Genomic DNA, 21,598 nt, shown 5'->3' with positions numbered 1-21,598 from the left:
TGTACAGTTTCCACACAACACCTGGCTCATTGCCCTCAAACCCTGGAGGAGGTAGCATGTACAGATCCTCCTTCAGGTCTGAGTTCAAATAAGCCACATCTACATCAAAGTGGTGCACTTGGTGCCCTCTTTGTGCAGCTACTGCTAAGAGCATGCACAGAGTTTCACTCCGGGAAGTGGGAGCATACACTTCGGTGTAATGCAGCCCCTTCCGCTGCGTGAACCCTCTGGCTACAAGCCTTAGCCTTGTACTGTGGTTCTCCAGTCACTGTGGGCTTAATCCTGTAAACCCAGCGACAGCTCACGCCCTTGCCTGCTGGAAGCTTCGTGGTGGAGAACACACCTAAAGACCTCATTGAGTTCAACTCCTTTCCCATTGCCTCTTGCCATTTCCTGGCTTCTGCTTCAGGCAACTGTTGAACTTCCTCAAAACTCTCTGGTTCACACTGCACCACACCAACCCACACACTAGTGACCTCAAACCTCTCAGGAGGTATCCCTTTAGTAGTGCGTGTGGAACGTCTGAGCACTACCTCAGGTGCCCCCTCTGACTCACTGGGGCCAGCTAGTGTGTCCTTGTCATCAGAAGACTCTCCCTCTGACTTACTGCATCTCCTGAACTTCTGCACTGGACTGGTGGGAGATGAAGGCCCACTCTTTTGCTCTAGCTTAATAGCCTGTGGAGATGCCCTTCCCTGTTCCTGCTCCTGGTCTGAGACCTGATCCTCAGCAGCAGGTTCAGTGTCTACCTCTCCCTCCTCAGCAGAGTCAAGCAGACTCTCTGAGAGAATGTCAGGATTCCCATGGATCCGTGTCCACCCACTCTGCTCACAGAACTCAGCACTCCTGCTGACTAGAATCCTTGACTGATCGCCTTCTGGATAGGCAAATCTCCACCCCTTTGTCCCAGGCTCATACCCACAAAAGATCATTTTCCGGGACCTTGGGTCACCCTTCCTGTGTTGGGCCTTTGGCCGCTGCTCCATCTCCATCTGCAGCTTGCAACGGGGCTCCTTGCGTGGCCTCCCACAGACCTTTGGCTGTTAGCCAGGCCTTAGGGCAGGAGCTCCAGCTGGCCTTGCTGCACCCACACACACAGGCACGACGTGACTGCTTCCATAACCTATTGAGTTAGATTGGCGTCCGGCACACTTCCCTGTGCCTCTGAGCCTTTGGACTTCTCCCTGGCTCCAAGCAGAGTTTCGCAGCAGCAGTGTGTGCCTTGTGTAGATGCAATAAATCACAGTCTGTATACAAGCTTCTTCCTAACCTAAAGAGGCTTTATTTATGCACAGCAAAGCAAAATAAATCAGCCGGGAGATCGAGCAGACATCCTCCTGGTTCATCAGTGGAAAACGAAAGAAAGTAACTCACACACAAAGAAAGATTCCCATATGTGAACAAGCCACACCTCAGTAGGCAGGGATGATACACAGAACTGTTTAACCCTGTAAGTTCTGATTCTCCTCACATGGTGTCCACCACAACGTTGTAGAGTCGACCCCCAGCATCTGCTTCTAGTGCTGTTGCTGTAGAGATATCTTTTTTTATATATATAAAATTTTTATTAGGGTTTTTACATTACAAAATAGAAAAAGAAAAAAGAAAAAATACAAAATAAAAGTAGTTAAAAACAATCAATCTTTTCATCACATTATTTTTCATTTACTTGTTTCCCGGACCTCCTCGTACCTCCCTTTTTTGTATTCCAGTTCAATTTATTAGCTCAGCAGTTTCTTTCCCTCTTTATTCTACCCAGGTCTTTAATCTTAAATTATTATAACATTAAATTTTTACTTATAAAAAACCATTTTTTCATATTCTTTTATACCATTACAGCTAGAAACCACTTAATTTCAATCCAACATCATTCTAACATTCATTAATTTTACAGTATCTCTGTAAATAGTCTTTAAATTTCTTCCAGTCTTCTTCCACCGACTCTTCTCCCTGGTCTCGGATTCTGCCAGTCATTTCCGCCAATTCCATGTAGTCCATCACCCTCATCTGCCATTCTTCCAGAGTGGGTAAATCTTGTGTCTTCCAATACTTTGCAATAAGTATTCTTGCTGCTGTTGTAGCGTACATAAAGAAAATTCTATCCTTCTTTAACACCGATTGGCCGACTATGCCCAGGAGAAAGGCCTCTGGTTTCTTCAAGAAGGTATATTTAAATACCTTTTTCAATTCATTATATATCGTCTCCCAGAAAGCCTTAATCATTGGGCATGTCCACCAAAGGTGAAAGAATGTACCTTCAGTTTCTTTACATTTCCTTTTTTTTTTAAAATAAATTTTTATTAATTTACATCCAAAAAAAACCCAAACAAACAAAAAACATATTAGTTTCACATCAAATTTTTCACAACTTATTCCTTTTTAGGACTTCCTTCAGCTTTTCCGCAAATCATCCATAGTTATTATTTAAATTACGCATTTCTTAAATTTATATTGACATTATTCACATCTTTCTTTCTATTCCCTTTAGACAATATTCCTTAATTTTTCACAGTGCTTCTTTAAATCCCTTTAGTGTTATCTGTCTCTCACTTATATGTTCCAGATATTCCACAAATTTTCCCCAGTCCTCGAACTTTTGGTCTCTTAAATATCTGATCTTCCCTGTCAATTTATCCAGCTCCGCATAGTCTAACAGCTTCATTCTCCATTCTTCCACAGTCGGTATTTCCTGTTGTTTCCATTTCTGGGCCAGTAACAGTCTTGCTGCTGTTACTGCATATTGAAAAAATTTACAGTCCTTTCTTTTTATCTCGTTTCCTAATATTCCTAACAGAAAGACTTCTGGTTTCTTTATAAATGTATATTTTAGAATCTTCTTCAATTCATTATATATCTTTTCCCAGAAGTCTTTCACTTTCTTACATTCCCACCACATATGAAAAAAGGTACCCTCTTTATCTTTACACTTCCAACACTTATTACATGTCTTATACATTTTTGCTAATTTTACGGGTGTCATATACCATCTGTAAAACATTTTCATAACATTTTCTTTTAACGTCATACATGCAGTAAACTTTAAGCCTTCCCTCCATAGTTTTTCCCAGTCCTCAAATTGTATGTTATAACCCACATCTCTGGCCCAGTGAATCATTACCGACTTCACTTCTTCATCCTTTAAATTCCATTCTAACAACTTGTACATTTTGGATAAAATTTTACCATCATTATCTATAATTTCAGTCTGAAATTTAGAATCCTTGTCCGCATAGCCATATTCTTTACTGTCTTTCCTAAACATTTCGTTTATTTGGAAATAATGCAACCAGTCATATACATATTCTTTAACCTGCTCATATGGTTTCATTTTCCATTTTCCTCCATCTTTAAATAGCAGTTGACTGTATGTTGTCCACTTACTTCTCATATTAATTTTCTTTACACTCATAACTTCTAAAGGGGATAACCAGTGTGGCACTCTAGGTTCTAATAGGTTTTTATACCTATCCCATATTTCAATTAAAGGACCTCGGAAGATGTGGTTCTCAAAACCTTTATGGACTTTCTTTTTCTCGAACCATAGATACGCATGCCATCCAAATCTATTATCAAACCCCTCTAAGTCCAGCAATTCCTTATTTTCTAGTTTAATCCAATCTTTCAACCAGCAAAGGCATGATGCCTCATAATATAATTTCAGATCCGGCAGGGCAAAGCCTCCCCTTTCTCTTATATCTGTTAACAACTTGAATTGAATCCTTGGCTTTTTGCCCTGCCAAATATATCTTGAGATCGCTCTTTGCCACTCTTTGAAAATTCTGTTCCCCTTAATTATGGGGATAGTCTGAAATAAAAATAACATTTTTGGTAGCACGTTCATCTTGATTGTAGATATCCTTCCCCAAAATGTCAATTTCATTCTTCCTCACACCTCCAGGTCCTTTCTTATTTCATTCCAAACTGGCTCGTAATAATAATAATAATAATAATAATAATTTATTATTTATACCCCGCCCATCTGGCTGGGTTTCCCCAGCCACTCTGGGCGGCTTCCAACTGAATATTAAAAACAGTACAGCATCAAACATTAAAAACTTCCCTAAAGAGGGCTGCCTTCAGATGACTTTTAAAAGTAAAATAGTTGTTTATTGCTTTGACATCTGCTGGGAGGGCGTTCCACAGGGCAGGAGCCACTACCGAGAAGGCCCTCTGCCTGGTTCCCTGTAACCTTACTTCTCGCAATGAGGGAACCGCCAGAAGGCCCTCGGCGCTGGATCTCAGTGTCCGGGCTGAATGATGGGGGTGGAGACGCTCCTTCAGATATACTGGACCGAGGCCGTTTAGGGCTTTAAAGGTCAGCACCAACACTTTGAATTGTGCTCGGAAACGTACTGGGAGCCAATGCAGATCTCTCAGAACTGGTGTTATGTGGTCCCGGCGGCCACTCCCAGTCACCAGTCTAGCGGCCGCATTCTGGATTAATTGCAGTTTCCGGGTCACCTTCAAAGGTAGCCCCACGTAGAGCGCGTTGCAGTAGTCCAAGCGGGAGATAACTAGAGCATGCACCACTCTGGCAAGACAGTCTGCGGGCAGGTAGGGTCTTAGCCTGCGTACCAGGTGGAGCTGGTAGACAGCTGCCCTGGACACAGAATTAACCTGTGCCTCCATGGACAGCTGTGAGTCCAAAATGACTCCCAGGCTGCGCACCTGGTCCTTCAGGGGCACAGTTACCCCATTCAGGACCAGGGAATCCCCCACACCCGCCCGCCCCCTGTCCCCCAAAAACAGTACTTCTGTCTTGTCAGGATTCAGCCTCAATCGTAGTTGTTCTTATATAAGTCTATATTTTTGGGAGTTACCCATATTCCTAGGTATTTCACCTTTTTAACCGCCTCTATCTGTGTTTGCTGTTGCATTGTTTCTATTGCACTTTGATCCATATTCTTCACAATCATTTTCGTTTTCTTCTTATTTAATTTGAAACCTGCCACTCCTCCAAACTGTTCAATTTCCTCCAATACTTCTTTTACTGTAGTTGTTGGCTCTTCAATTATTATTACCAAGTCATCTGCAAACGCTTTAATCTTATATTCATTTTGGCTGATTGTCACTCCTTTTATTTTCTTACTTTGTCTAATAGAATTCAGAAGGACTTCTAATACCGTTATAAATAATAGTGGTGAAAGTGGGCATCCCTGCCTTGTTCCTTTTTGTATCTTTATACAACTCACGCTCTTCCCCCTGCAAGCCCATTCTCCACCTGGGCTTGGGGGGCGGGGCCCACACTCACCACCGCCACAACTTCAAGGACACTGGGGCTGCTGCAGCAAATTTTTAAAATGTTTTTATATATTTTAAAGTGTTTTAAAGGTGTTTTTACTTTTTATTTTGTTGTACCACCATAAATGGTGTTTTTATCCATGTATTTTTATTTTGTTTTGTTTTATTTTGGGTTGGGGTGGGATGGTTGTTGGGTGGGGCTGGGATTGGTTTTGTTTTGGTGTAATTGTTTTTTGTTTGTTTGCTTTTATATTTTGTAAATGGAGGCGAGTATGAGGCTTAGGATTCCTACTGTGGAGAGGCGAGGGAGGTATGGCGGTGGGGGCAGATGTCATAGGCGAAGGGGATCGAGATACGGATATGCTCGTACCCCTTCCAATCTGCGCCCCATCCCGAGGGACGAGGGTAGGGTGAGCAAGGATTACTCACCTCCGTCACTGGTGTTGTGCAACGCCAGGTCTATAGGCAACAAAACCGCCACCCTGCGAGATTTCTTCATCTCGCAGGGGGTCGACCTGGCTTGTGTGACGGAGACCTGGGTGCGCGAAGGGGATACTGTTACCTTACGAGAGATGGCGCCCCCGGGTTTCTCCGTCCTCCACCAGTCGCGGACTGTGGGCCGGGGGGGAGGGGTGGCATTGTTAATCCGGGAAGATTGTTCTTTCAGGGCTCTACCATCGCCATCGATCCCCGGCATTGAATGTGTTGGCCTAGTGTGGGGCTCCGAGGTGAGCTTGGCTGTCTGGCTGGTGTACCGGCCACCTAGCGCACCAGCAGCCACCCTGTCAGGCCTGCTGGAGGCGGTGGCCGGCTGGGCCTTGGAGTTCCCTAACCTATTGGTATTGGGGGACTTCAACATCCATGCTGATGCCACTCCCTCCTCACAGGCTCTGGACCTGGTGTCTTCCATGGCGACACTAGGGCTCTCCCAGTTTGTTTCGGGCCCCACACATCAAGTAGGCCACACGCTGGATTTGATCTTTGGCGTCGGTATAGATGTGATCATGCTTCCTTCGATGAAGGTGCCATGGTCTGATCACTACGCTCTGAAAGCCAGGATTGACGTTCCACCCCCACCCTGCTTAGGTGGCGAGCCGATTTGGGCTCGCCCGCAGAGGCTGATGGACCCTGATAGATTCCGTCAAGCCTTGCGGGACCTTACTCCCCCTGGCGACTCATTGACGGAGCTTGTTGAGGGCTGGAATACCCAGCTCCTGGCAGCCATCAATGAGATCGCACCTAAGCGCCCTCTGCGACCCCGCAGAAACCGGGCTCCCTGGTTTACCGAGGAGCTCCGGAAAATGAAGCGGGACCTCAGACGGCTAGAGCGAGTATGGCGGGGTGCCCGTGACGGAGCTTCAAGAACATGTTATAGGGTTTTTATGAAAACCTACGAGATGGCAGTGAAGGCCGCTAAGAAGTCTTACTTCTCGGCCTCCATTGCATCCACCAGCTCTCGCCCAGCGCAATTATTTAGTATAATTCGGTCTTTAACGTCCCTCGAAGGACAGCCAAATTTAAATAACAATTTGACACACAGCTGTGAGGCATTTGCGAGCTTTTTTGCGGAGAAGGTCCTGTTGCTCCGCCATGACCTCCCTGCCAATTTGGATACAATAAAGGAACTGGAGGCCCCTCGACTGTCCTCGGGTCCAGTATTGGACCACTTTGACCGGATATCCCCAGCCAATGTGGACAGACTCCTCCGAGCTGGAAAGCCCACCACTTGTCCTCTCGACCCGTGCCCGTCCTGGCTGATTAGAGCGTGTCCAGACGAGGTGCAGGCCCCCCTGGGGGATATCATCAATTTGTCCCTTGGCACCGGGACATTACCAGGGGAACTGAAGGAGGCAGTGGTGCGCCCGCTTTTAAATAAAACATCATTAGATCCCTTAGATCTATCCAATTACCACCCGGTTTCGAACCTTCCATTCCTGGGTAAGGTGATTGAGAGAGCGGTTGCGGAACAGCTTGGTAGGTTTCTGGATGAAACATCAGCTCTGGATCCATTCCAGTCCGGCTTCCGCGCTGGTCATGGGACTGAGACGGCTCTGGTCGCCCTAACAGATGATCTCCGCAGGCAGCTGGATCGAGGCGGGTCGGGGCTGCTGATTCTTCTAGACCTGTCAGCAGCCTTCGACATGGTCGATCACGAACTCCTGGACCACCGCCTTGCCGACGTGGGGATCCAGGGCACAGTCCTTCAATGGCTGCGCTCGTTTCTCTCTGGTCGGGGACAGAGGGTGGCGCTTGGGGGGGAATTGTCATCCCGCCACTCCTTGGTGTGTGGAGTGCCCCAGGGTGCGATACTCTCCCCAATGCTTTTTAACATCTTTATGCGCCCCCTTGCCCAGCTTGTCCGGAGTTTTGGGCTGGGCTGCCATCAGTATGCTGATGACACCCAACTCTATCTGTTGATGGATGGCCATCCTGACTCGGCCCCAGACACACTGATCAGATGCTTGGAAGCTGTGGCTGGATGGTTACGTGGGAGCCGGTTGAAGTTAAATCCCTCGAAGACAGAGGTCCTCTGGCTGGGACGGGACGATATGAGATTGAGGGGGCAACTCCCATCTCTTGCGGGGGTGCAATTAGTGCAAGCACCGTCCGTTAAGAGTTTGGGTGTAATCTTCGATACCTCCCTCTCCATGGAGGCGCAGATTGCAGCTATAACGAAGGCGGCATTTTTTCATCTCCGCCAAGCTAAGCAGTTGGCTCCTTACCTCTCTCGCCCTGACCTAGCCACTGTGATCCACGCGACGGTCACCTCCAGACTGGATTATTGTAACTCGCTCTACGTGGGGCTGCCCTTGAGACTGACCCAGAAACTCCAGCGGGTGCAGAATGCCGCAGCGAGACTCCTTACGGGGTCTTCACTGCGAGATCACATTCATCCAGTGCTATACCAGCTGCACTGGCTCCCGGTGGAGTACAGGATCAGGTTTAAGGTGCTGGTTTTAACCTTCAAAGCCCTATACGGCCTAGGACCCTCGTACCTACGGGACCGCCTCTCCTGGTATGCCCCACAGAGGAACTTACGGTCTTCAAATAAAAACATCTTGAAGGTCCCAGGCCACAGAGAGGTTAGGCTGGCCTCAACTAGAGCCAGAGCTTTTTCGGTTGCGGCTCCAACCTGGTGGAACGCTCTGTCGCAAGAGACAAGGGCCCTGCAGGACTTGACATCTTTCCGCAGGGCCTGCAAGACAGAGCTGTTCCACCAGGCCTTTGGTCAGGGCGCAGCCTGACTCCCTCCTTTGGCAATCTTTACAAAACTTTAGTTTATGGTTGCCATCAATTTGTATTTTAATTAATTTTTATAATGTTTTTATAATGTTGCATTGTTTTAGTGTTGTTAGCCGCCCTGAGCCCGGCTTCGGCTGGGGAGGGCGGGATATAAATAAAATTTTTTATTATTATTATTATTATTATTATTATTATTATTATTATTATTATTTCTTCTGTGACTACATTATTTATAATCAGTTTGGCTTTTTGTTCTGTGTAAATTGCCCTTATTCCATTAAAGAACTCTTTGCCAACTTCCATATATTCCAAATTTCTCAACATAAAATCCCATGCTATATTGTCGAAAGCCTTCTCCGCATCCACAAACATCATTCTGGCTTGTTTATCATTCCTGGCAGACAGATATTCCATCATATTTATTATATTTCTTATATTGTCTTTCATCTGCCTGCCTGGAAGGAAACCTGCCTGATCCTTATGAATAATTTCTAATAATATATTCTTCATTCTCTTTGCAAGAATTCCTGCAAATATTTTATAATCCGTATTTAGCAGTGAGATCGGCCTATAATTTTTGACTTGGGTTAAATCTGAGTCCTGTTTTGGAATAAATGTAATATATGCCTCTTTCCATGTTTCCGGAATTTCTCCTTCTCTTAAGATGTTATTCATCACTTCCTTCAATGGCGTCATCAAAATAGGTTTCATTTCTTTGTAATAGCACGCGGTGAATCCATCTGGCCCTGGAGCCTTTCCCCTTTTTAAATCTTTTATTGCTTCTTTTATCTCTTCTATTTCAATTGGGGTATTCCGTTGTTCTTTTTTATCTGTCGGGATCTTCTGCACCTTTTTATCTTTCAGAAATCTCTCTATTTTCCTCAAATTATTTCTTTCTCTATTTTTATATAATCTTCTGTAATAGTCCAAGAACCCCCTTCTGATTTCCTTCGGATTGGTTATCTCTTCTCCTTCCAGTGTAATTTTGTTTATTGTATTCTGTTCCTTTCTTTTTTTAATTTGCCATGCAAGCCATTTTCCTGATTTGTTCGAAAATTCGAAGTTTCTTTGTCTCAGTTTTTTAATATTCCATTCCACTTCTCTGTGGAATGAAACTGTGGAATGGAAACTGAGCTTGTAAAGCTTTGATATTTTCTTTTATTTTCGAGCTATTTGGTTTCTTGATTAGTTTTTGTTCGTTGTCCATTATCTGCTTCAAGATTTCTTCTTTGCTTTTTTCTCTATTTTTATTTTTAATTGTGTTCTGCTGGATGAAGAATCCTCTCATTACTGCCTTGCTTGCATCCCATACCACTTTTGTCTTTGTACCTTTATTACAGTTGTCAACAAAATATTCTGTTAGCCTCTTTTGCGCTTTTTCAACAATTTTCTGGTCATCCAAGAGATAATCTTTCATTCTCCATCTAAAAGTTCTTTCCTCAAAGCTTTTCAATTCAAGTTCTATTGGACTATGATCGGAGATTACTTTCGGTTGAATTTCTATTTGTTGGGTTCTTGGAGTCAGCTCACTCGAAAACCAAATCTGATCTATCCTTGACATTGACTGATTCGGTTCGGAGTAGTAAGTGAATTGTTTGTCCAACGGGTGTCTAAGACGCCAAATGTCTGTCAAATTACAATTTTTTATCATTGAAAAGAAAGATTTAGGTAATTTCCCTTCTTTACTTGCTCCTTCTCTAAGTCTATCCATTTCCAGCGAAACCACTCCATTCATATCACCCATTAATATAATTTTCTGGTCCATATATTCAAATAATTTTTCTTCTAGAGTTTTGTAGAATTCAGTCTTATTGCCATTTGGTGCATAGATCCTGACTATAATCAATTTTTCTCCTTGCCATTTGATTCGAACCGCAATTATCCTTCCCTCTTCATCTTTGAAAATTTGTCGGGCTTCAATTTTGTTCTTAATATACATAACCACTCCTCTTTTTTTCTCCTTAACTGAAGATACGAATTCATTTCCCAATCTTTTATTGATTAATATTTTTTTATGTCTTCTTGCCACGTGTCTCTTGTAAACAAATAATGTCTAAATTTTTCTTTTTAAAAAACTGTTCAATTTTGTTCCTCTTCTTTTTTTCGTTCATCCCATTAATGTTCCAATTCCAAATTTTTAACGCCATGATGTCCAAATTTTAAATAAATTTTATTTATATTTCTATAATTTGGCTGTCTCTTCTTCTTCCTCCTCTTCTTCTTCGTCTGTTTTCTTTCCATTCTCTCCCTCTTCTTCCTCTGGTTTTAATTCTCCTGGTGTTCTTCCCTCTGCTCCTTTGGTTTCGTCCATATCTGATCTTAATTCCTTATACTTTCTCAAAAATTTCCCAGTTTCTTCTGGGTTTGTCAATCTGTTTTTTGTTTTTTTTATAAGATTTTTATTAAGGTTTTCAATTTTATACAAACAAAGCAAAAAAGTACAAAAACAAAAATAGAAAAAACATTAAAAACTCATACCGTTCACAACTTATTTTCAATAACATATTTCCCTGACCTCCTCATACCTCCCCTTCCTGTTTTCTAGTTCAAATTATTTGTTCAGCAAATACTTATCTCATAAAATTGTCACTAAATAGCACCTTATTTTTTATCCAACTTCCTGAAACTTAAACATTTACCTTAAAATAACCGTTTTTTCATAACCTTTTGTACCATTACAGCTAAAAACCACTTAATTTCAATCCAACATCATTCAACATTCCTTAATATTGCAATATTTCTGTAAATAGTCCTTAAATTTCTTCCAATCTTCTTCTGCTGACTCTTCTCCCTGGTCGCGGATTCTGCCAGTCATTTCTGCCAATCCCATACAGTCAATCAACTTCATCTGCCATTCTTCCAGAGTGGGTAAATCTTGCATCTTCCAATACTTTGCAGTAAGTATTCTTGCTGCTGTTGTAGCGTACATATAAAAAGTTCTATCTTTCTTTTCCACCAACTGGCCGACCATGCCCAAGAGAAAGGCCTCTGGTTTCTTCTCAAAGGTATATTTAAATACCTTTTTCAATTCATTATAAATCATTTCCCAGAAAGCCTTAATCTTAGGGCACGTCCACCAAAGGTGAAAAAATGTACCTTCATTTTCTTTTCCAACATTTATTATCGGGCAGATGGTAGATTTTTGCAAGCTTGACTGGGGTCATGTACCACCTATATATCATTTTCATAATATTTTCTCTTAAGCAGATTTAACCGTCTCATCCTGAGTGTTCCATTTCAACAGCAAGTTATACATTTTTGACAAAACCTTAGTTTTAGGTTCTAACAGTTCTGTTTCCAATTTAGATTTTTCCACCTGGAAGCCAGTTTTCTTATCCAAATTATAGGCCTCCGTTATCTGAAAATAATGTAGCCAGTCTTGCACCTTGTTTTTTAATTTCTCAAAACTCTGCAGTCTCAATCTATCTCCTTCTTGCTCCAGAATCTCCCAATATTTCAGCCATTTGGCCTCCATATTAAGCTTTTTCTGAGCTTTCGCTTCCAATGGCGACAACCACCTTGGGGTTTTATTTTCCACTAAATCCTTGTATCTAATCCAAACATTAAACAGAGCTCTCCTGACAATATGTTTTTTAAATGTTTTATGTGCTTTAACCTTGTCATACCACAAGTATGCATGCCACCCAAAAACGTTATTAAAACCTTCTAGATCCAAAATGTCTGTGTTCTCAAGAAGCAGCCAGTCTTTCAGCCAGCAAAACGCTGCTGATTCATAATAAAGTTTAAAATCTGGCAGGGCAAATCCACCCCTTTCTTTTGCATCAGTTAATATCTTAAATTTTATCCTGGGCTTCTTGCCCTGCCAGACAAATTTAGAAATGTCTTTCTGCCACTTCCTGAAACAGTCCATCTTGTCCACAATCTGCAATGTTTGAAACAAAAACAACATTCTAGGCAGTACATTCATCTTTATAGCTGCAATTCAACCCAACAAGGAAAGCTTCAGATTTGACCAAATTTCTAAGTCTTTTTTCACTTCCAACCAGCATTTTTCATAATTATCTTTAAACAAATTCCCATTTTTGGCTGTCATGTTAATCCCCAGGTATTTCACTTTCTTCACAACAGTTAGACCTGTTTCATTCTGAAACTTCTCTCTTTCAGTCAATGTTAAATTTTTCTCTATAACCTTAGTTTTTGACTTATTCAATTTAAATCCTGCCACCTGACCAAACTCTTGAATTAGTTCTAATACTCTTTTAGTACTAGATTCTGGCTCTTGTAACGTCAAAACTAGGTCATCTGCAAATGCTCTCAATTTATACTGTTTAGCTCCGACCTGTACGCCTTTAACCAACCGGTCCCTTCTAATCATATTCAGCAGGACCTCCAGAACCGATATAAAGAGCAATGGGGAAATTGGGCACCCCTGTCGTGTTCCTTTTTCTATCTTAAATTGTTCCGTAACCACATTGTTTACAATTAACTTAGCCTTTTGTTCAGAATATATTGCATCTATACCATTCTCAAAACCTTGGCCTACCCCCATACCCTGTAGGTTCTTTTTCATAAAACTCCAAGAGATATTGTCAAAGGCTTTCTCCGCATCCACAAATATCAGGACTGCTTTAGTGTTTATATTCACTTCTAGCTTTTCCAAAATGTCAATTACATTCCTCAGATTGTCCGATAGATGTCTTCCCGGTAGAAAGCCCGCTTGGTTCTGGGTTTGTCAATCTGTGCCTCTTGCTTCTATACATGAATGAAATTCCTTCCCGGTACTCCCATCTGAATTCGATGTTATTTTTCTTCAACGTCTGTACCAATGATTTATAAGGGTCTCTTCGTTTGAGTAGTCTAATTGGTATGTCTTTGAAAATAATTATGAAATTCCCGTCTATATTCAATCTCTTTTCTCTATTCTTCTGTAAAATCATATTTCTCATTTCTCTATCTTTAAATGTAATCAAACAGTCCCCTGTAAATCTTTTTGCTTTTGTTGTTTTCACTCGCATTCTGAATGCATTTTGGACAGTTTTTGCCATTTCTTCTACTGGTAGTTCCATCCATTGCGCAAATTCTGCTATCAGTTTCTCTTTAATATTTTCTCCTTGTATCTCTGGCACAGCTCTGAGTCTCAAATTCACCTCCCTCTGCCGCAGTTCATTCATAGCTATTACATCCTTCATTTCCTCTTGTGCTTTGTTTAATTCCATCATATTCATTTTTATCTTTTCTTCTTCCCGTTTGACATCTTTCATTTCCAATCTTGTCTTCTTCAATCCCTCCTCTACAGATTGCGTTCTCCTGAACGCTTCTTTTATTTGCCCTTTCAATTCATTAACTGTTTCATCAATTTTTTTATCCATTTTTCCAATCTTATTATCCACCTGCTCTAGTTTAGACTCTAAATTCTTTTCACTCTGCTTAATTTCCGCAAACATTCTTAAAATATCTGCCTTAAAGTCTGTTTCTTGTTTTGACCCTTTCCTTTCAGCAGGTGTCCCCCCATCAGTCCCTTTCTTCGATGGGTTTGACATTTTACTCTAATTAGTCCCACCAATACAATAACAACCTCTTGCCAATCCCTCCAAATTTATCAATTTTTCACTTTCACAATTATTCAATTTCAGATTTACAATTATAATTACTCAGTCTTCAATTTCAAGTTTTTACCCTCTCGATATTAATAATCATTAAATTATAGATACCACCAAATGTCAATACAGGGTTCACGCAATGCCGTCTTCTTGCCTCCACTCAGGCTAATCCTCTTTATAGTATTATTTTCTTGATGGGATCCGACCAAAAAGAGAGGAAGATAAGATTCTCCAAGTTCAGGAGTAGTGTATATGATAAACGTCCAAGCAGAAAAGAGAAGAGAGGATAATTCAAAATCCACATTCACAGGTGGCAGAAGATAACACAGTTATAAATCCAAGATGCCTTAAATGTCAAATTTGTTTTCAATATTATATCCGATGTCAGGGAACTGCCATCGGAAAGACAGGAGGTGCAAAGGCTCACTGAGGTTGAGAGAGACGTAGCAGCTGAAGAGGGAACCAGTAGGGGGAGATCAGGAACTCCAAGGGAAAGTGAGTCGGAGGGATGGCTCAGAGACGCTTCCAGCGAAAACAGTGAGGAGGTCTCAGGACCTCCTATAGGGACACCCACTCCTCGCCGGAAACTGTCACGCCGAGAGTCCAGGAGACGTGTTTCCGTTAAGGAGCTTTTATGTTGGAAACGATTCCGAAAGCAACCACTTTCGGATTCTGCTAGCGATTGACGCAGCCATGCTGGAGGGGCTCCGTCACAGGCAGAGGTTTGAAAACCTGATCAAACTCTGAGGGACTTGCATTTTACGCACAAGCAGCTCATCATCCCATCACATCCGACTTTCAGCAGCCATCAAACAGGAAGTGAAAAACAAGTCCCCCCCCCAAAAATGAGAAAAACAAGTTGTATTACTTAGTCCAACCACTAGAGGTCTTGGGGCCGTGTTGGTGTGGCGTTGTTACAGAAAGGACAAAAATATGTAGATATCTCCATCAATTAAGTCTCTTATATATCCAGGATTCCAAAAAAACAAAAAAAGTAGGGGGGGGGGAGTAGAAATAAGGATAGTTTACAACCGCCAAATAAACTTGCCAAAATGTACTTGTTCTTTAATAGTGTGTCTGTTTTACTATGCTTGGACATTCTTAATGGCGTCGAAGCCTTCTCTTCCGTTTCACTGTCCTTTGTTCTTTAAAAGCGAAAGTGGAGAAGCACTTCTTTCTTCTATTTATGCCCTCCGTTACACCAAGGGCTTCAATTTTAAACAAGTTACTCTTCTGTTCCCCCTTTTACTTTGATAATGTCTTTGATATAATGTATCCTCATAAACAGTTACTTTTTAGAAAAGTTCCTAAGGGAGAAAAAACAGTAACCGCTAAGGTAACTCACTTTCACTTTTCCGGCTCTGCAAATAGCGCTGCGTCTAAGTTGATTTCGGCTGTCAGCTGAACTCCGCAAACTTCTCTTTTCTCTCCGGGACTTCCTTATTGTTAGACCTTCAAATTTATGATTAATTTAGAACCAGATTCCTTTGATTTGAGAGCGTAGCGCTTCCTCAGCAAGCTCGGGGCTTCGCTATTCGGAGGTAGATAATGGCTTCCCTCGACCCGCAGATCTGCTCCGCCGTTCTCTTCGCTTCTTTTGAAGCTACCTGACGGCCGGGCTGAACGCTTCTGGTCCCGCCGGGAACCTGACCTTCTGGACACCCACCAGAGGTATTTTTGGGGGCCACCGCACCCTGTAGCACCCCTAATCCTCCAGAATAGCCCGGGATTTCCCTCACGGCAAAATCCCCGCTTGCGACGAGATCTTTACATTTCTTTACATTTCCAACATTTATTATCGGGCGAGTGATAGATTTTTGCTAGCTTGACTGGGGTCATGTACCACCTGTATATCATTTTCATAATATTCTCTCTTAGGGCATTACATGCCGTAAATTTCATTCCTGTGGTCCACAACTGTTCCCAGTCAACAAACATAATGTTATGTCCAACATCTTGAGCCCATTTAATCATAGCAGATTTCACCGTTTCATCCTGAGTATTCCATTTCAACAGCAAGTTATACATCCTAGACAAAGTCTTAGTTTTGGGTTCTAACACTTCTGTTTCCAATTTTGATTTTTCCACCTGGAAGCCAATTTTCTTGTCCAAATTATATGCCTCCATTATCTGATAATAATGAAGCCAGTCTCGCACTTTGTTCTTTAGTTTCTCAAAACTCTGCAGTTTTAGTCTATCTCCATCTTGTTCCAAAATTTCCCAATATTTCGGCCATTTAACCTCCATATTGAGCTTTTTCTGAGCTTTCGCTTCCATCGGTGACAGCCACCTTGGGGTTTTATTTTCCAATAAATCCTTATATCTTATCCAAACATTAAACAATGCTTTCCTAACAATATGGTTTTTAAATGCTTTATGCGCTTTGACCTTATCATACCACAGATATGCATGCCATCCAAATACATTGTTAAAACCTTCCAAATCCAAAATGTCTGTGTTTTCAAGAAGTAGCCATTCTTTCAACCAGCAGAAAGCTGCTGATTCATAATAGAGTTTAAAGTCTGGCAGGGCAAATCCACCTCTTTCCTTTGCATCTGTTAATATTTTAAATTTTATTCTAGGCTTCTTGCCCTGCCAGACAAATCTTGAAATATCTCTCTGCCACTTCTTGAAACAGTCCACCTTGTCCACAATTTGCAATGCCTGAAACAAAAACAACATTCTAGGCAATACATTCATTTTTATAGCAGCGATGCGGCCCAGCAATGAAAGCTTCAAATTTGACCATATTTCTAAATCTTTTTTCACTTCAACCCAGCATTTTTCATAGTTATCTTTAAATAAATTCCCATTTTTTGCTGTCATGTTAATCCCCAAGTATTTGACTTTCTTAACCACTGTTAAACCTGTCATGTTCTGAAACCTCTCTCTCTCAATTGGTGTTAAATTTTTCTCTAAAACCTTGGTTTTTGACTTATTCAGTTTAAACCCTGCAACCTGACCAAATTCTTGAATCAGTTCTAAAACCCTTTTAGTACTAGATTCTGGCTCCTGTAACGTCAATACTAAATCATCTGCAAATGCTCTCAGTTTGTACTGTTTGGCTCCGACCTGTATACCTTTAACCAACTGGTCCCTTCTAATCATGTTCAGCAAAACCTCCAGGACCGATATAAAAAGCAATGGGGAGATTGGGCAACCTTGTCGTGTCCCTTTTTCTATTTTAAATTCTTCCGTCACCACATTATTTACAATTAATTTAGCCTTTTGTTCTGAATATATTGCACTTATACCGTTTTCAAAACCTTGGCCTACCCCCATACCCTGTAAGTTCTTTTTCATAAAAGTCCAAGAAATGTTGTCAAAAGCTTTCTCCGCATCCACAAATATTAAAACTGCCTTAGTGTTTATATTCACTTGTAGTTTCTCTAGAATATTAACTATGTTTCTCACATTGTCAGATAAATGTCTTCCTGGGAGAAAGCCTGCTTGGTCTTTATGTATCTCTTCCACTAACACTCTTTTTAGTCTTTTAGCCAAAATATCTGCAAAAAATTTGTAATCCACATTAAGCAGTGATATGGGACGATAGTTCTTAAGCTGCGTCTTTTCAGTCTCTATTTTCGGTACAAGTGTGATATATGCTTCTTTCCACGACTCTGGTGCCCTATTCCCCTCCATTATTTCATTACAGACCTCTTTCAAAGGTTGTACTAGCCATTCCTTTAAAGATCTGTAGTATCTAGAAGTCAGTCCATCCGGTCCTGGAGATTTACCCAATTGCATATTCTGAATGGCATCTTCTATCTCCTGTTCAGTTATTTTATAGTTCAACATTGATTTGTTTTCTTGAGAGATTTTTTGTAATCCATTTTTTTTCAAAAATCGGTCTACATCGGTTTCTCTCTGTGGCCCTTGTGTATATAGTTGTTTGAAGTACCTCTGGAAGCAATTTCTGATCTCAGCTGGGTTCTGTATGTTCCTTCCTTCCACTTCTAAATTTGTAACTGTATTTAGTTTTTGTCTTTTTTTCATTTGCCAAGCCAACAGTTTCCCACATTTATTAGCCGACTCGAATGTCTTTTGTCTCATTTGTTTAATTTTCCATTCAATCTCTTGGTTCATCATTTTCATAAATTGCACTTGATATAACTTTATTTCTCTCAAAATCTCCTGCGACTTGGGTTTTTCTCTCAATTTTTTTCACCTTCCTTTATTTTCTCCAAAATTTTATCCTTCTTCTCATTCTGGATTCTCTTTTTTAGTGCATTCTGTTGTATCAAGAACCCTCTCATAACAGCCTTACTAGCGTCCCAGATTACTCTTTTTTCCACATTGGTGTTCATATTTATCTCGAAGTAGTCTCTCAAGGTTTTTTGGGCCTTCTTAAACACTTCTTCATCTCTAAATAAGGTGTCATTCATCCTCCATCTGAAGGAACCAGTTGGTATTAGTTTCATTTCCATCTTGACAGCATTATGGTCGGAGCAGGTTTTTGGGCAGATTTCCACTTTTCTTGTCTTTGGTGCCATTCCTCTAGTTACCCATATTTGGTCAATTCTAGTCCATGTCATTTTGGCTTCAGAAAAGAAGGTTCCCTCTTTGACCAAGGGGTTCTTTGTTCTCCAAATATCAACTAAGTCCAAGTTGTCTGTCATCTCAAAAAAAGTTTTCGGTAGTCTACCATCCTTAGTGACTACCTGTCTTTGTGCCTTGTCCATATGTGTAGATACCACTCCATTCATGTCTCCCAGCAAAATCACATTGTAATCCAAATAGTCCATCAGGATGCTATGCAACTTTTTAAAAAAATCAGATTTCCCCTCATTTGGTGCACAAACACCTACTATCAAAATTTTTTCTCCCTGTGTTTGAATTTCAATTGCCACAAATCTTCCTTGGTCATCTTTAAAGATAAATTACGGTAGTAATCTCTCTTTTGCGTAAATCACTACCCCTCTTTTTTTAACCTTGTCCGATGAAATAAACTCCTGACCAAGTCTTTTATTAATCAATAATTTCCTGTGTAACCTTGTTATATGTGTTTCTTGTAAACAAATCAGATCCAATTGTTCCTTTTTTAATAAATGAAACACAGATCTCCTTTTCTGAGGGGAGTTCAAACCATTACAATTCCAACTTAGTAGTTGCAGAGCCATGATGTAGTTACTATGCTTCTCCTCCAACTGCACCCAGTGCCTGTTCCTGTTCTGTTGGTGGTATCACCTTCTTCAAGCGGTCTTTTAATTCAGGAGGTAAATCTGGTGTATCCAGAGTTTCACTTACAAGTGCTCTTAACTCTCCTGCAACTTTCTTCTGCAGGTCTTCTCCGTGGTCTCTCCAAAATTTATCTTTGTCGTCCTCTGATCTTATTTTTATCTTCTTGCCTTTGTAACTAAAAGACAGGCCTTGGGGGAATTCCCACCTGAAAAAGATTCCGTTACTTCTCAGCAGAGCAGTCAAATCTCTATAATTGGACCTAAGGTCCAAAAGGTGTTTCGGAATATCCTTAAATATCTCCACTCTTGACTGATGTATTACCAAGGTCTTCTGGAAGTGCAGACTCAAGATTTTGTCTCTCTCCTCTTTTGTTCGGAGGGTGATCAAACAGTCTCTCACTCTGTTCTTTCTCCCTCCTTTTCCAAGTCTAAAAGTACTCACTATCTTGAAGCTGTCCTTCTCCAAATCTGGATTCCAGAAGTCTGCAAATTCCTGTGTAAGAAATTCAATCAAATTATCTTTCTCCAGTTCAGGGACCGCCCTGACCCTTAAATTTGCTTGTTTCTCCCTCAACTCAATCATAGACAATATTGATCTGTGGTCTTCAAGTTGTTTATGTATCGGTGGTATCTTCTCTTCTACAACGGTGGCTGTAGCGGTTGCAATTTCTTTTGCCTCATCAGCTGTCTTTCGTGTCAAAGTTGATTCCTGTAGTAATTTCTGAATAGTCTCAGTATTAGTATTTACCTTCTGTCCCAAATTATTAATGCTTGTAGTGTTTTGATTAATACTTGTGGTGTTTTGGTCAATTTTGCTCGATGCCTCGGCTACTTGTTTACTTATTCTATCCAAAGATTCATTTATTTTACTAAGTGCCTGGGCCAGGGCATCGTCAGCAGCCATACCTTTAGATTTAGGTTGTGCCAATGGGGTTGCTGTTGGCAAGCCAGCAGGGCCGGATGTCGAAGCTCTCCTTTGCAGCCCACCGTCTGTACGAAATACTCTGCCAGACCTGGTTGCTTGTAGCGAATCTATCTTGTCTTTCCCATCTGCCATAACCCTCCAGATAAAAGTCAAGGTCAGTCACACACTCAGAGTCAGAGTCTGTCAAGGCCAGTCACACACTCAGAGTCAGAGTTTGTTTTGAAATGGAAAATTCCCTTGGCCCAGCTGCAGTTGTAACAATTTCAAAGTTCCTCTAGGGGGACACAGTAGCAGCAACAGTCAATAATGTCTTAAAGTAACTAACTTTTCCCTTTCGCCCCCCAGTCTCAAAAGGACAACAGTTTCTATTTCAATTATTTCCTGATACTTTGAAATCAGGAGAAGCCAGTCAATAATATTGTGTCTTAATTGTATCCTCAGACGCAGAGTTAACTGTCAAAAGAAAAAGTACTTTCAGCAACAGCACGTTTCCCAATACGGCATTTTTACTGTTCACTAGGAGCCGGTCTCAGGGATTTGAGCAGTGGATTTTAGCTGCTCTTGCTCTCTCTTTTTGCAGGGAAATACAGTTCAGATCCTTTCCCCCCTCCTCCCCTGCATCAAAGGGGGAAAATCGCTTGTTTGATGTTCGGATTGTAATCCTTAGGAACGTCCTTTGAGGTTTCCGCTTACAAGTTCATTGCTTTACTCCCTTTACAAGAACGGAAGGCAGACTTCCTGTTTATGCCTCTCCGCGTTCGGTGCCAAATAGTTTGTAAAGTTCCTTTAGTTCCGAAATTGACCTACTCACGGATCGTTGTTTTACAGCCAAATTTTCCAGGAAGAAGGCAGCGCTCTCCGGCAACGGCTACACGGCTTCACTCCACGGAAGGAGCAGACGACTCACAGCACAGCGCCACTTCCCCACTTCACTCCGGAGCCCTTAACCGGACTCCTTCGCCGATTGGGGGGGCGCAAAAGGTGCCCGCCGAGTCCCACGGTCACAGGCTTCACCCGCCTGTGATTTATGAAGGGTCCCCGCTGCGCCGTAGCGGTGCAGACCCGATTTCCACAGAGCCAGTCCCCTCCAAGTTAGAGGGAATCCGCCATTGCCGATGGCGCCACCCCGGAAGTCCGCTGTAGAGATATCTTTCACAGTAATCAGAGATGCAACAAGGCCTTTCACTTGATCTTTGTTCCAGTTCTTTTTGTTAGGATATTTCCGTTCCACCTTAAAAGGGAGCAGCCTTTGTGAGTCACAGAGTCTGCGTATTTCCTGTTCACAGGATGTTTCTGTTGTGTCTTTGCTTTCGTTTCTCTCTCTGTGCCCGAGACAACGAAGCAGGCAGTCATGTTTTCCTTGTTCTGACCAACGCTGAATAAAATTGTAAATAATGCTCTCCTGTGTGCAACCTTCTCTGTGCATTATCTGCTGATAGAGCGTGCAT

The 21,598-nt window shown here is 41.7% G+C and overlaps 1 long non-coding RNA gene across 3 annotated transcripts in view; it reads left to right on the top strand.

Annotated features, from left to right (window-relative positions):
• Nucleotides 1-21,547, top strand: part of LOC144326274 (uncharacterized) — a 69,644-nt gene extending 48,097 nt beyond the window's left edge. For all 3 annotated transcript variants that reach the window (XR_013391468.1, XR_013391467.1, XR_013391469.1), the window contains one exon: nucleotides 20,979-21,547. This is a non-coding gene — a long non-coding RNA (uncharacterized LOC144326274). The remainder of the gene's footprint in view (nucleotides 1-20,978) is intronic.
• The last annotated feature ends 51 nt before the right edge of the window (nucleotides 21,548-21,598 follow it).

Source organism: Podarcis muralis, chromosome W (assembly GCF_964188315.1).
Source record: "Podarcis muralis chromosome W, rPodMur119.hap1.1, whole genome shotgun sequence".
NCBI classification, from domain to species: domain Eukaryota; kingdom Metazoa; phylum Chordata; class Lepidosauria; order Squamata; family Lacertidae; genus Podarcis; species Podarcis muralis.
The sequence above is the reverse complement of the archived record's forward strand: the minus strand, read 5'-3'. Positions and strand labels throughout refer to the sequence as shown.